General features: G+C 36.9%; 1 long non-coding RNA gene across 2 annotated transcripts; it reads right to left on the bottom strand.

Moving 5' to 3' along the window:
- Positions 1 to 226: 226 nt before the first annotated feature.
- Positions 227 to 15,539, bottom strand: LOC114258993 (uncharacterized). Of its 2 annotated transcripts, XR_014345910.1 has the most exons (7): positions 15,316 to 15,539; positions 14,207 to 14,326; positions 14,007 to 14,100; positions 12,194 to 12,356; positions 10,906 to 10,957; positions 8,902 to 8,954; positions 227 to 454 (listed from the first exon to the last, which is right to left on the bottom strand). It is a non-coding gene; the product is annotated as an uncharacterized LOC114258993 (long non-coding RNA). The 2 variants fall into 2 exon arrangements; XR_014345909.1 differs by having other exon boundaries at positions 14,007 to 14,326.
- Positions 15,540 to 16,181: the final 642 nt, after the last annotated feature.

The raw sequence follows: 16,181 nt of genomic DNA, 5'->3' as shown, positions 1-16,181 counted from the left end.
ATGACAAAATTAATCATCCACCTAAGCGAAATAAGAGACAAAAGAACCTTCTTTAGGGATGAAAAATTTTGTCAAAAATTTCATAATATTTTTTTCCATATTATATACCTATTTTATCAAAATCTAAATTTTAGTTCAACAAATATAACCCTGTTCATGTTGAAACCTGTTGAATATAACAATTCCATGACAACTTAACCTAACCTGTTATCAACACATTTACGAATTAACAAAATGAAAATATCCATTCATTATCACAAATAATTTCATCCTAATACAATAAAATAGTGAAATATCCACAAAATATCCAAAAGTTATAACTTGTTCAATTTTACCAAAAATCCAACAATAACTAGTGCAACTCCACAAAATATGTGTATCCTTATAAAACAAAAATGAACATTCAAGAAAATTAGATCATTGTTGCACGTCAAAAATGCCACCCCAATCCAATCTGCAAAAAAATAAATTAAAAGCTTTAGTAATTAATTAATTATACAAAAGATTAAAAACATTAGTAACTCATTAATTTACAATTAGATCAATTATACAATTTACCCCTCCAACAGACTTTTTTTTCGAGATTATGAGAACAAAAAATTAATTTTAAGGCTAATTCACAAATGGTGCATCCCATTAATGTGCCGTAAGTTCATATAACTTATATAGCGGTCCCGATATTTCCTGTTGTTGTTTAACTATAATCCGGACTCGGTTCCGTAGATTCGTTGTTATCTTATCCTCATTTCTATCCCTTACTCTTTTAATTAGAATTTTGGGTTGTGTTGGGCAGGTTGGGAATAAGTGGGTCGTGTTTTAAAACTTAGAAATTTTGCCCAGGTTTTGGTCTCTCCGCTCGAGCGGAGATTTGACGCTCGAGCGGGATTTTGTTGTTGCCTCTCCGCTCGAGCGGCAGTTTGGACGCTCGAGCGTGAATTTCCTTCTCTCAGCATTTTGGTCGTCTGCAGAAAATTCTGGGAGAGTGCACCCGGCGCTCGAGCGGATCTTTGGACGCTCGAGCGTGAACCTGTGTCTGTACGCTCGAGCGGGGTGTTGTACGCTCGAGCGGACCTGCTTTTATATCAGTTCGTGAAACCACCTTTTTGATCACTTTTTGATTTCCTTTCTCTCTCTTACTTTTTCAAAACCTCCATTGGAGAGCACCTCACTCTAAAACCGAACTTCTCTCTTAGGATTGATCTACCTAGAGTGTTTTCCTCACCTTGGGCCTTTGTAAGAAGTGTGTTGATCGTCGAGGGCTTTGTTGAGATCTGAGAAATTTGGGATTTGGAGCACTTCTGAGTTTTACTCATCTTCTCCCTTGGAGCTCTGAATTTGAGGTAGGGATATCCTACTCCTCTCTATGGATTTTGTCTTTAAATTTTGGTAATTTGAGAGGTTGGGGTTGGTTTGGTAATTTTGTGAAAGTTTGGGCCTTTTGTGTTATTTTACAAAAGTTGGGGTTTTATTTGTAATAAACCTAGATGCATGTTTGGTATAGAGAAATGGAATAAATGTTGAATCATTGATGAAAATGGGACCTAAGTGTGGTAATGGTAATTATGGAAAATGACCTAATTACATTGTTTAATTAATTGAGATAATTAATTGTGGGAAATGAGGAAATGAAATGGAATTGTTGAGATTGGGAGTGCATGGGGTTAAAGGGTGTAGTTGAATTATTTATCACTCACCGAATTGAAATGTCGATTGAATATCCATTGTGCATTTATTTCCTGCTTAGAAATAATTGCTTTGGGCTACCGGTGGAGGGTAGTGTTGATTGTTGTAGACAATGCTTGATGATTAGACAAACTAAAACTAATCAATTGGATGTGTCATAGAGCATGTCGGTTGACAGAATACATTAATTTTATGTATTGATTGATTGTATATGTGATTCCGTGTTTATATGCATTACTTGTGTATGGGAGGAGATAGGGGATGTACTCCACGGTTTAGGGGAAGATGGGGGATGTACCTCTAAACCGGTTAATGGTTTAGGGGAAGATGGGGGATGTACCTCTAAACCGGTTGTTGGAATGTTGATATAGCTCATATGCTTATCGGTTGAAGTGTTGATACAGCTCATATGCTTATCTGTTGTAGTAGTGATATAGCTCATATGCTTATCTATTGAAAAGTTTGTTTGATTTGATATAGCACTAAAATGTATATCATCATTGTTTGCGAAGTATGGGAGTAGTTTATGTGTTATTGATACAACACCATAATGTGTATCCACCTTGGATTTCGAAAGTGTTCTAGTGATGAACTATAATCTCATCAAACGTTCTGGCCAGAGTACTGAGCCTTGTTTTCAAACTCAAAGTTGAACAAAAATGAAAAGTGAATTGTAATATAGACTTGGTTGTCATGGTAATGTAGGGAGATGTAAATGGAAGTGTCAGTGTTGACCATCTATCAGTTGCTAATCTTTTAGTCATTGTTCATGGTTGGTTTAGTGTATTTCTACTGGGCTGTGGCTCACCCTATATGGGAATATCATTTTCAGGTACAGGTAGCATGCCACCTCCAAGGACGTAGCTTGGGAGGCCAGAGGCGGACTTTTTGTTGTTTTACTTTTGATGTATTACATGTAAATTCAAGCCAAGGGCTTAACGTGTTTGAGTTAGTACTCTTTTGTTGTAACCAAGTGTTAACTTGGAAAGCTGTAAGCCCATAGGGCATTTGCTTTTGTTGTTAACATGTAATACTTTTTGTAATGAAACTCTGATAAATGAAAGAATGTGAAGCTTTTGAATATCAATGCATGTCTTATTTAATGGGTTTAAAGTTATTATTTTGAGGGCGTTACAACTTGGTATCAGAGCGTACCTGGTTCGAATACCTTGGGTACGTGGGAAGTGATTAGTATCACAATGGGTTTCTCTCGCTTGTTAGAGACTTAGACGTAATGTTACATACTTTTGTGATAACATGTTTATGTGACTATTTGGGTATGGAATGTAGTTTCTTGGATGTTGATTGGATCCTTGGGTTTCTGGGAGTCCAGTTGGAAAGGCACTTGATCAATGCTGTTTCTGATCGGAACTCTAGTAACGCCTCGGGACTATCATTATCTGGAAATGAAATTCGTAAGTGCTTACATGTTTATGTGCTTATGTGGAGTGAATTACAGTTGTCCATGTGTTAGGATGTAAGTGTTTAGCTTCGGCACATGTATGAGTGTGCTAACGTGTCTCCGTTACTTTTACTAGGATGCCTAGGCGAGGAAGTTGCGATTTCCCTCCTTCCGCTCGGGAAGAGCTGCGGAAACAATTTGTGGAATTACGCCAAGGTACTACACCTTTGGTGCGGTTCGAAAGATGGTTTGCTAATCTGTCGAGGTTTGCTCCAGAATTGGTGGAGACAGAGGACTTACGTTGTTTTGAGTTTGAGAGTAAGCTGCGTGACGACATCCGTGTAAGGATAGCGGGGTCTTGGCATAAAAGATATAGGACGCTTGTTGAGGCGGCCGCCCATGTAGAGGCTGCAGTGCTAGCAATGGGGCAGAGTGGGGAGGAAGCCATCTCGGCGACTCCTGTGACTCAGGGTGTTGGTAGGCCTTTTAAGAGGCAGAGGGTTTTAAACTCGCAACAGGGAGGACGGGCTAGAACTGCCCTTCCAGTGTCAGATTTGGGTTCGGGGGAAAGTAAGCAGAGGGGCATCATTTGTTTCAGATGCGGTCTGCTGGGCCACAGGGTTTCGGTTTGCCCACAGAAGAAAGGGGTGGGGTTAGCAGTTCAACCAGTAGTTGTACCACCAGGATCATCCAACCAGTCGGGTTTTGGACCGATTAAATGCTCAGTGGGGAGGCAGTTGTTGGGGTCTTCATCAGCCCAGATTCTGAACCAATCTCGTGCTCAGGCACCGCCTACTTGTTGGGTGTGTAATCAGCCGGGTCATATTCGACGTTCTTGTACTCAACCGGGAGCTTCTTTAGGGGTTTTGCAACCTAACCAGGCTCAGTTTCTTTCGACTGGACAGGAACAGTATCGTTTTGGGGGACTAGCAGGCCAGATTGCGAGGGCCTCAGTAGAGTCAAGTTCCCAAGCCCCAGCTAGGGAAGTTTGTAGTTGTTCCAGGTGTGGGCAGAGGGGGCATACCAGTGGTTCTTGTCCGTGACTTGTAAGCTCGTAGGTTGCCTTATGTTCGGGGATGACCAACTTTGGCAGTCCAACAAGGGACGGTAGTAGTAGTAATACTGATGGGATGGTTTTGTTTTGACTAATCCGTTTTGTAATCAGTGGATTATTGTTTTGTGATCATTGGATTCCGTTGTGTAACCAATGTGTTTTGGGAAGGTTGAAACATCTAAGCTGTTTGTTTATCTATATATATATACATATATGCTTTGTTTGTTAATTTCCCTAGAGTGGGTGAATTGGAGCATGTCGTAGCTCTAAAATTTTATTAATGTATAAAGTTCCTATATAAAAAAAAAAAAATTTTTTTTTTATGCTTGTGACTTGATTTGGGAAGGATGAGGGCTAGAGAGCCATGTTTTCAAAATTTGGAAGAACCACCGAGGGGTACGTGTCCTAGCCAAGGTAATATTGGAGCGAGAACTGTTTTACTTGCCGAGTGTGTGGAATTACATGAGTACTACCCATTTAAAGTTTTGTGCGTGGTATAGCTTTTGATCTACTGTCGGGTGAACTTGAGAGGATGTGAAGTGTACGATTAATACTAGATGTAACACGTATTTAATATGGTGTCCTACGGGGGCATGGCACATAATTTTGTCAAGGTTGGACTCGTACCTTCGTAGTAAGTAACGTTGTCAAGATTGCAGGTGTACTGATTGGCCGTTTCAAGTGAAGGGATGTCAGTCCCTATATAAGGTTGTAATTGTTGTATCGGAAGCGATGTGTTGTGAGTAGCTGGTACTATACCTCGGGCTGTAGTATAATGGATGTCTCCCTAAGTTTTCAAATTTCTTTATTTGGATTGAATGTGATAAGTTCGTACCTTAGCACTGGTCAAGTCAGAGGATATTATCAGAAGCGTTAATTGGGTATATAGCCCATGGTTAGAGTGTGACCCGTGGGTGGAGTCACAGTGGTATGGTGTTTGCGGATGAAGATGTGGGTTAATGACGAGGGAGGCGAGGACTTTTACCCCTCTGGAAAGTTAGATGAGTGAATCTTTGGAAGCCCTATCGGCGACTTGTGACGGTGTCGGGGTTTGGTTCATGATGGTTGCCTAGCGGTAGTGTGGACTAGTGGTTTAGCACGGAGGCCGGGCCTCTTGATGGTACTCTCGAGATGAGTGATAAGTAAGGTATAGAGTAACGAGTGGATCCTATGAGTTATTGGAGGATTCGGTGTAGGAGTAAGGGGGCTTGCAAAATAAGGAGGTTTTGCCTAGTACGGTTGAATGTGTTAGATGGGATGGTTTCGAGAGTTGCGCGGTGTTGGCAGGACTATATGAGAATGTTCGAGGGAACGTGAGATTTGTATCTCGAGTTAGTGGGAATGGTACCTGTATGCTGGTTTGTGTGTTGGGCCTTGCTAGACAGTGAGTCCGTGATGACCCCCCTTGGTTGTATAGGGGTAGTGTTCATATTGTGATTGGTTATCCATTGTTGTGTGTGGATTACTGAGTGTAGAGTTTATTGAGTTGACTAGTCAGCTTGTCAGTATCGGGTGTTGGGGTGGCATTGGTCACCTTGAGTTTAGTCTCGTTCGTTGTAGACTACGTATGTTGATTAAGGAAAACTGAAATTAATCGAACATGTTTTGTCGTTGAGTCTGACGGTTGGAATAATACATCTAATATATGTATTGATTGATCATTGTGAATGATTGGCTTTTTATACATTATGAATGTATGGTGTTTAGTTTGATGTTGATACAACACTATAATGTGTATCATTTGTGTATTTCTGAGCCGTGTTTATGATTATAAAGTGGTTAAGTAAAGGGAGGCGGGATAAAATTGCAAAACCATGAATTTCTTATACCTTATGTGTTGATAGTACTGTTGTTATTTCTATTAACTATCATTATAGAAATGTTATGTTCTGTGTCGGTTGTGGCATCACTGTATGAGTGATGGTTGTGGATAGTGCTGTTTTGGAAAGAAATGGAAAACAAAATTTTTCCAGTGTTTGGACCATATAAATGCGTTGTTGGAAAGTTGATTTAATTCAAGAATTTTAAAGAATTCCAGATTAATCTTTTGGCAAATAAACTGTGGATGACTCTGCGTTTTGGGTAACACCGTATTTGTGAAAAATGTTTGCAAAGCTTTTGAGTTTTCGTACGGAACATGCAAGATTTATTCCGGAACGTTAACGTTGAAAATTTAAACATCTTTGGGAAATGCCTCTTGAACAAGAAAATGTTTTCTTATTATCTACTCTAAAGATTTGCTTTGGTCGTGTTGTTGAGTAGTGACTTAGCTTGGAATGCTAGCCGGTTGTTGGTGAATTGTTTCGGGGGAGGTTTGGTTTGTTGAGGCTTGCGTACCTAAGGTGTGGTTGTTTAGAATGTGTTTCCTTGGTTAGTATCTTCCTTGCTAAGAGTAAGTCGGAGGTTTGTTGTGAAAGTAATTTCTTTCCTTGGGGCTCGATTGTTGAATGCTCTGTTATCAGTTGGCCTTGTGTTTTGGCGTACCCTTAATTTCGGGGACGAAATTCTTTAAGGGGGGGAGGTTATAGCGGTCCCGATATTTCCTGTTGTTGTTTAACTATAATCCGGACTCGGTTCCGTAGATTCGTTGTTATCTTATCCTCATTTCTATCCCTTACTCTTTTAATTAGAATTTTGGGTTGTGTTGGGCAGGTTGGGAATAAGTGGGTCGTGTTTTAAAACTTAGAAATTTTGCCCAGGTTTTGGTCTCTCCGCTCGAGCGGAGATTTGACGCTCGAGCGGGATTTTGTTGTTGCCTCTCCGCTCGAGCGGCAGTTTGGACGCTCGAGCGTGAATTTCCTTCTCTCAGCATTTTGGTCGTCTGCAGAAAATTCTGGGAGAGTGCACCCGGCGCTCGAGCGGATCTTTGGACGCTCGAGCGTGAACCTGTGTCTGTACGCTCGAGCGGGGTGTTGTACGCTCGAGCGGACCTGCTTTTATATCAGTTCGTGAAACCACCTTTTTGATCACTTTTTGATTTCCTTTCTCTCTCTTACTTTTTCAAAACCTCCATTGGAGAGCACCTCACTCTAAAACCGAACTTCTCTCTTAGGATTGATCTACCTAGAGTGTTTTCCTCACCTTGGGCCTTTGTAAGAAGTGTGTTGATCGTCGAGGGCTTTGTTGAGATCTGAGAAATTTGGGATTTGGAGCACTTCTGAGTTTTACTCATCTTCTCCCTTGGAGCTCTGAATTTGAGGTAGGGATATCCTACTCCTCTCTATGGATTTTGTCTTTAAATTTTGGTAATTTGAGAGGTTGGGGTTGGTTTGGTAATTTTGTGAAAGTTTGGGCCTTTTGTGTTATTTTACAAAAGTTGGGGTTTTATTTGTAATAAACCTAGATGCATGTTTGGTATAGAGAAATGGAATAAATGTTGAATCATTGATGAAAATGGGACCTAAGTGTGGTAATGGTAATTATGGAAAATGACCTAATTACATTGTTTAATTAATTGAGATAATTAATTGTGGGAAATGAGGAAATGAAATGGAATTGTTGAGATTGGGAGTGCATGGGGTTAAAGGGTGTAGTTGAATTATTTATCACTCACCGAATTGAAATGTCGATTGAATATCCATTGTGCATTTATTTCCTGCTTAGAAATAATTGCTTTGGGCTACCGGTGGAGGGTAGTGTTGATTGTTGTAGACAATGCTTGATGATTAGACAAACTAAAACTAATCAATTGGATGTGTCATAGAGCATGTCGGTTGACAGAATACATTAATTTTATGTATTGATTGATTGTATATGTGATTCCGTGTTTATATGCATTACTTGTGTATGGGAGGAGATAGGGGATGTACTCCACGGTTTAGGGGAAGATGGGGGATGTACCTCTAAACCGGTTAATGGTTTAGGGGAAGATGGGGGATGTACCTCTAAACCGGTTGTTGGAATGTTGATATAGCTCATATGCTTATCGGTTGAAGTGTTGATACAGCTCATATGCTTATCTGTTGTAGTAGTGATATAGCTCATATGCTTATCTATTGAAAAGTTTGTTTGATTTGATATAGCACTAAAATGTATATCATCATTGTTTGCGAAGTATGGGAGTAGTTTATGTGTTATTGATACAACACCATAATGTGTATCCACCTTGGATTTCGAAAGTGTTCTAGTGATGAACTATAATCTCATCAAACGTTCTGGCCAGAGTACTGAGCCTTGTTTTCAAACTCAAAGTTGAACAAAAATGAAAAGTGAATTGTAATATAGACTTGGCTGTCATGGTAACGTAGGGAGATGTAAATGGAAGTGTCAGTGTTGACCATCTATCAGTTGCTAATCTTTTAGTCATTGTTCATGGTTGGTTTAGTGTATTTCTACTGGGCTGTGGCTCACCCTATATGGGAATATCATTTTCAGGTACAGGTAGCATGCCACCTCCAAGGACGTAGCTTGGGAGGCCAGAGGCGGACTTTTTGTTGTTTTACTTTTGATGTATTACATGTAAATTCAAGCCAAGGGCTTAACGTGTTTGAGTTAGTACTCTTTTGTTGTAACCAAGTGTTAACTTGGAAAGCTGTAAGCCCATAGGGCATTAGCTTTTGTTGTTAACATGTAATACTTTTTGTAATGAAACTCTGATAAATGAAAGAATGTGAAGCTTTTGAATATCAATGCATGTCTTATTTAATGGGTTTAAAGTTATTATTTTGAGGGCGTTACAACTTATATTGGTCCATTTAATTCTTAAAGTGCAAGGATACGTACCAATTTTTCTACTCTAACAGGGATTGACCTAGAACCACACCTGTGTTTTGTATACATCCTTTCTCTGTTCGCGATGTTACCCTTTGATTGCTCCTATAAGAAAGAATAACCAATATAATAATGAAATGTATCATTAGTAAGACAAATATGTTAGCTTTTGATTGTTCCTGTAAGGAAGAATGAACCAATATAACAATGAAATGTATCACTAGTAAAACAAATTTAATGCTTGATAATAAAGAATTGCATTGTTCATATCTATCCTTTTCCTATATATCATTTCAACTTAAAAGATGTTTCAAATTATTCACTAGTTTCATTCAATTCTTTGAAATATAGATTAGAGGACTTGTTGAGATTTCATTATAAGATGATTTTTCTGGGTGAAAAAAAAAACGAGTAATTTACACCGTTCACAATTAGGGGGCATATAAGCATGGGCAAGATAGATCGTGAAAAAATCCATTTACATTTCACAAGATATGGAACAATTACTGATACCAAACTCATATCCCTTTCTTTCTTCCACAACTATATCAAATCTAAAGTTCTGTCTTAATACCCTGTATTAGTTACTCAGCTAGTTGCTTACCATTATCATGAAACTTCAGACCAAACTCAAGAACAAACAGAAAATACAATCATAGAAACTGAAATCTTAGTTCTTTATTCTATAATGTGAAAGATGCATTTTAAGGAATCATAAATTAATCTCCTATTATGTGAGCCTTCCAATCCATGTTTAATAGTTTCCCTTTCTCATTTTGCCACTTATTTGGTTTTTATTATGTTTCACTTACATGCTTAGAGGATAAGGAAAAAAGAATACATGGAATTTCACAGCAAATTGATTGTGTTCTTTCTAGTTTTTTTGAAATCTCTCCCTATTCTAATCAAATTTTATCTAAGTTACAAGCAAAAGAATATGAAGTTGCTACAATTTATCCAAATTAATAGCTCTCTGTTGATCTTCTACCTCAATGCTTTCACTACAAGAAAATCAACTTTTACCAGTGTTTTTTATTGCAGCGGCCCGAAAAATGTTACTATAAATGGGCTATTGTGACAGTTGTTGACCACCATTACAAATAAAACTTTTAGCCACATTTTTTCCTTAAAGTGCTGCCATATATTTTTTTGTAGTGACGGTTTGAACACAACCGCTACAATAAGCCAAACAAAATAAAGGCGCCAAACAAATTCTCATTTCGCGCTTATCAGAATTATTATTATTATTATTATTTGGTGAATACATATCAGAATCAGTCCCAAAAAAACCGTTCAACTCCTTGATTACAACTTTGTGCCCTAGTCCATCAACACTTCTTTCACGAAGTATCATTGAGCCTTCATTCATCCTCCACCGGTGTATCGACGACGTCAAGCTACACACCAATGTGATTTCAAGGTCAGTCTACTCTCTCTGTTTCTCTTTCTCTGCCTCCCTCGTTCTTCTAGTCTCTCGGTTTCTCTCTTTGCCTCTCTCTCTTTCTTCTAGTCTCTCAATTTCTCTTTTTCTGCTTTCACCGTCTCCGGACAAGTTTGGGTACTTGCCATTCCATTCATATTGCTTCTAATATCTCCAAAATTTCTCTATTTTAAAGGATTTCATGAACATCTTGAATGATTTTGATTTGAGAAAATAATTTTGATTATGATATTCACACACACACACACACACACACACACACACACACACACACACACACACACACACACAGATATATTTGATCATCTATGACATTCATATTTTAACCAATATAATTAGTGAAGTGAAATCTCACGCCTTTAATTGTGAATAGCAATAAGGAATCATTATGTATGCTAGGTATTTAACAAAATGCCACAATGGAGTAATAGTGCCTACCCTTTTCTTTATAGGTTTGTTATGTTTTTCTATTTTTGTTTTCGTTGAGAAAATTGTTATCCATGAATTTAATGCAGTTTGTAATGTTTTATTGACTTAATAATGTGATTAGAGGAAATTCAACATTTATGTACACCCTTTTTTTGTTGAATCTAAGAACACAATTCTTGAAGTTACCAGTCATTCCCATATCACTAAAGGCCTCTAGTGCTTCCAATATATGGATTCTCTACATTACACAAAAAATGTATCAGTATTTGCTTGAAACTAACATGAACATGCATATATCTACCTTCTTAAGCTTTAATAGCCAAACTGAAACAACAGAACGGAAGAGACATTTTCATAATAGAGCATTCAAAAATCAAATTATGACATCTTTTTTCTACTATCTAGGACCTCCACACAAGCATTACGAGTCAAAACATTTTAGAATCCAAGATCCTTTAATAAGAATATGATTACCTTTTCCTAAAAGGAAAGTTACTGACCTTTATTTACAATGTAATAAAGAGACTTAAATGTTGTAGTAATCCTTTTTTTTTTTTCCAAGCCAACAGCCAGGTAGTGGTGACTTGGCTTTGGCTATTATTATCCACAACCATCTTCAACCCTCAAGAAGGAAAAACTAAGAAAAGATTGCTTTCCAAGACAGAGGCCTCCCATCCATTTACTTCAAATATTTTTTATCAAAGATGTCACAGCAGGGAGACACAGACAGTTCTAACACAGTGACAAAAGCTGGACCCAATAAGTGAAAAAAAAATCAAATTTTCCAACCAATCCCAAGAGTACCAGGAGAAGTTGGGAAGGTAAGAGTTGCCAACAAAATTCAGGAAGAAGTTTTGTAAAGAACTTAGAAATTAAAGATTAATTACAATAAACAAAAGTGATGGATGTTAAAAAGACATATTTATCACTATGCTAAACTTCTTTGATATACTGTAATTCTCAAATGAAGGACAAGGTGGAGATTGTCTTCATGTAAGGGGTCTATAAACTAAATAATAAAAGAAAAAAAGGTTGTAATTTACAAAAAAATTGTTTCAAGTATTACAATGTTAAAGACACATGAACTAGCAGAAAATTCAGTGATAAGAATAAGAATGCAGTCCAGTACTTAAACAATAAGATTCTTTAAAGGATACAGAACCATTCCATTCCCTAGCATGATAAAAATATAATATAAAATCAAAGTAAATAATTAGCCCTTATTTAGATTGACTCATGGTATATGAATCATGCTATTAGACAAAACAAAATGTTAATTGCAACTAGAACAAGTTGTGGGCTAATAAAAGAGAACTTAGAATTAGACAACAAACACCCTAATCCAAATTTGCTATAGTATTACAAGTGTTTGCTTTAATCCTATATCTCAATAAACATATTCATCTTTTATAATCAACAAAGAAGGAGACAGAGTAAAAAGCTTAGATGTAGGAATGAGAAAAATTAGAGATACCTCTTCCTTCAAGAGATTGTGAAGTTCGAATTTGCAGTCATCTAGTCTTCTGAGATCAGAACTATCAACAACCCATACCAAGCCATCAGTTTGCTCAAAGTGGTTCCTCTAGTAGGACCTGATTGTCCTTTGGCCCCTAACATCCCATATATTAAGGGTATACCTGCCGTTAACGTATCAAGTTTAATTCCCTTGTATCACAATAAATCACTTTAAAACTTCAAATAATTTTCAATGCTGTGTTGCAAATTAAGTAGAGGAAAAGGAATAAATAAACTTCCAAGGCTCTTTCTAGAGAGGAGAGAAAAGGAAAAGAAAAAGGAAAGAAATTCAAAGCATTGAATTTTACCCAAATAAAACGAATAGAGCATATCTCCAATCATTCATACCTCAATATTGAGGTAAAAAAGAACTTTATTGATGAGAAAATCATATATAACATATGTTACTACATCACTAAAAGGGGAGGAGTGTAAAGAGCATCAATGTAAGCCAACATTATCCCAACTAGATTGACACCACGAGGCTTACCCAATCATTTGTTAGCACCCCTCAACGTTTGTAAGATACCAACAGCAGCCACCAAGAAATAGGGAAATAAAACAGAGCTGCCATAGTCAATGGAGCATGCACAGCTGGTACTAACTTATCTGTCTATGTATGCATTATAGCTTGTTGATGCTATCTGTTACTATATAAAGTTTGGTTCTTGGTAGTGTTGAATCAATTATTATGTAGTTATGAAGGGTAATCTTAATTTTTTTGGTTAATTCTATTATTGATATTGCTTTTTTAAATGTTTGAATAATCAGAATTATCTATATGTTCCAGTTCTTAGATTGAACATAAAATGTGAATCTATTGTGGATGCTTATGTTTCTGAATCTATTTAGTCATGCCTTTAAGGCCATAACTCTAAATTTACTGTAAACTAGTTAATCCCTAGAAGATCAATCTTAGTTCAGTACTTAAATTAGAGTGGAATTAATGTCCAGAATTGATTTCTTCTGTTATAGTATTCTGCATTTGTTTCCATGCAATATTGTGTACAGAGTTGTGCTGAAGTCTGTATTCTTCTCATGCAATCGGTATTAGGATTTTCAAAATGGTCCATTGATGTAACTAGCTTGTCTATGTGATCTAAGTAAGTAATTTCTAAATTGTTAGCTCTGCATGACTAAGTAAATAAATATAAAGTAATTGGTGAGAGTTTGGAGAACTTCAAGAGTGTCAAGTGAAAGAGATATAGAGTACTGCTCTCAAAGTTGTACAATTCTATTGAGTGATGTCTCTCCTCTCATCTCTCTGAATAGTGTAGAAATATCGGGGCTCTGCTCAAAATTTCAAATTTAAAAAACCTTGTAACAATTACTAAAATTATATTTTCTTAAAATAATCCATACTGAAAACCATCAACAAATGCAAAGCAATCCAAGCCAACCATAAACTCCAAAATAGAAATGCTGTCACAATGTAATGGTCAGTTGACAGCAGAAATCCAAACCAGAGGCCCTTTAAAAATTGAACGCCACCACAAGACCAATGATTAATGAAACTAATTATTTGATGCACACTGAATAAGATTGTTAAAGATTTAGGATGCCACACTAGTGCACCAGTCCAATTGCATGAGAAACACATATCAGAACTTTCACTTATAGAACACAACATTGATATCACGGGGGCTATGGCTCACATGATACAACACTTGCAACATTTGCCTATATTATGCATAAACATAAAATCAAGACAGCTTTTATAGTAACAATGAGGAAAACAACAACTAAAATGTAGCTTCCAAATAAATAAATACCTGTGAAATTTGATGTTGGATTGAGGATATGGTAACCTCTAGTCCATAGCAAATTACTGAACCAACCCCACAGTCAGATCAACTCCAAGATTGTCTGACAACAATTTTAGAAGTCCAACTTCATTTTAAATTACGATGCCACATACAACAAACCTTTGAAATTATGCTATGAGTTGCACTCAGCCAAGATAAGAAGATACCGTATCAATCAATGTGTGGTTAAGCCCATTAACAGAATCCGAATGCTGATCAAGTTCAAGTAGAAATCTTCGACTACCAAGGTAACCCCAGGACTCTCCAGTGAAAATTACAAAAACAAGCTGCAGTAAGAAAAGGTATGGTGGGGAGGAGAACTATCAGCAAAGCAACAATACAAAAAACCACAAGCAGAACAACAATAAATTTGACGAACAAAAAGGAGGAAAAATCACGGGACAATCAGCAAAAGTCAAAACACATACTATAGCTAATGAAACACACCAACTGATCAATGACCTCTACCATTCCAATGATATACTTAAGCATGAATACCTAGAAATGCTTGGATAACAAGAAAATATAAGATGATATCAACAATGGCCATCAATGAGTGTCAGTGTGCTGAGCTACTCAACATAGTAGATAAGGCAAACTTACAAGCAGGGGATATCTCTAATGGTGAACAAATGAGACACAAAAAACATATTACAAGTTAACAGCTGAGAAAAAAGAAAAAAAGCCTACAGACTTAATTGGTGATGACCATTCCATTGATCTAATGCAAACCTATGAGCTGGGCATTCAACATATAAATTTATAACAAATAAATAAAAAATGGAGACCAAAACTGTTTTAGTATGCAGAAATGTCTGCAAGAAATTCAATGCATCTGTCTAGACTAAAGCACACATTTCCAGAGTAACCTTCACTAATAGCAGTGAAACAAAAATAGCTCACAATTGGCTCCCTTTTCCATCCGAAGGCAAAGAGCTAAAAACGGTAGGCTAACCTTTCTCTCACCGCAGAAACGTAAAGATATCCATTCCTTCCCTATCACTCAATGGATTTTCTGACTCAAGCACAATATACATATGTACATTCAAAGAAGTGAATGGACAAAAAGCACAATAAGTAATTATTAAATTAAATATTACTGCCAAAACTATAAACACATCCCGAACCACTAAATAGTCGATAAAAACAGCTAACTTTAAAGATAAAAAATTCTATCAACTTATTAACAAAAGCATATCATTATATTAAAAACTCCAGAAAATCAGTAAACTTGTCACCAGCTACGTAAAATACAAGTACTATCTCATATACTCACCTGTTTACCAAGATTATCCAAACCATCAACACGAGAAAGAGCATCAACTGCCACCAGAGAGAGAGAGATCTTGGAGTTGTAAAGGAGGTGGAGAGTTCGTTCCTCCCATGGCTCGTCTTGAAGGCCGTCGTAAATGTCTTCATCATCTGAAACAAATTGAGAGAGAGAGAGAGAGCAAGAGAGAGAGAGAGAGATGTAAGAAGAGATTAGGGATTTTGAGATTGGGGATTTTGGATTTGGGTTTGGGGTGGGGGGCTGGAATGCAAAAGAATGGGGGGGGAGAGATTAGGGATTTTTGAGATTGGGGGTTTTGGAGATTAATGCGGCAGACCCCCAGTCCCGCCAGACCCCCAGTGACCCCCAGCCCACGTGGCTGTGGGTGATTGGAAAGAAAGAAAAAAAAAAAAAAAAAATTCTGGACCAATGAAAAAAAACTGGGGGTGCTGGGGGTCCCTAGCACCGTTGGGGTTTTGGATTTGGGTTGGGGGGAACCCGAGCGGGAATGGAAAAGGAAGGAAGGGAAGGGGGGAATGGAAATTTTTTTGATTTTTTTTTTTTCTGATTTTCATTATAAATGAATATTTAAATAATAAAACGACTCTTTTTTTTTTTTGCAACGGAGAATGTCATTGTTATAAAAAAATAATTTTTTATTAAAATAATTTTTTTATAGTTAATAAATTTTTGTTTTTGTTTTTTCATTTAGTAAGGTTAAAAATTTATTTGTTTCATATTTATTTTAATGAATACAAAATTATTATTATTTTTTTATTTGGTAAAAGTAGGGATAATATTTTCCATTAAAATAAAGTTAATTTTTTGTGGCCAATGAAAAATATTTTTTTACGACCCTTTTTTTTTATGTT

Source organism: Camellia sinensis, chromosome 12 (genome assembly GCF_055761805.1).
Source record: "Camellia sinensis isolate YWXY chromosome 12, ASM5576180v1, whole genome shotgun sequence".
Taxonomy (NCBI): domain Eukaryota; kingdom Viridiplantae; phylum Streptophyta; class Magnoliopsida; order Ericales; family Theaceae; genus Camellia; species Camellia sinensis.
Note: the sequence above shows the minus strand (reverse complement) of the source record. Positions and strands in the feature narration are given on the sequence as shown.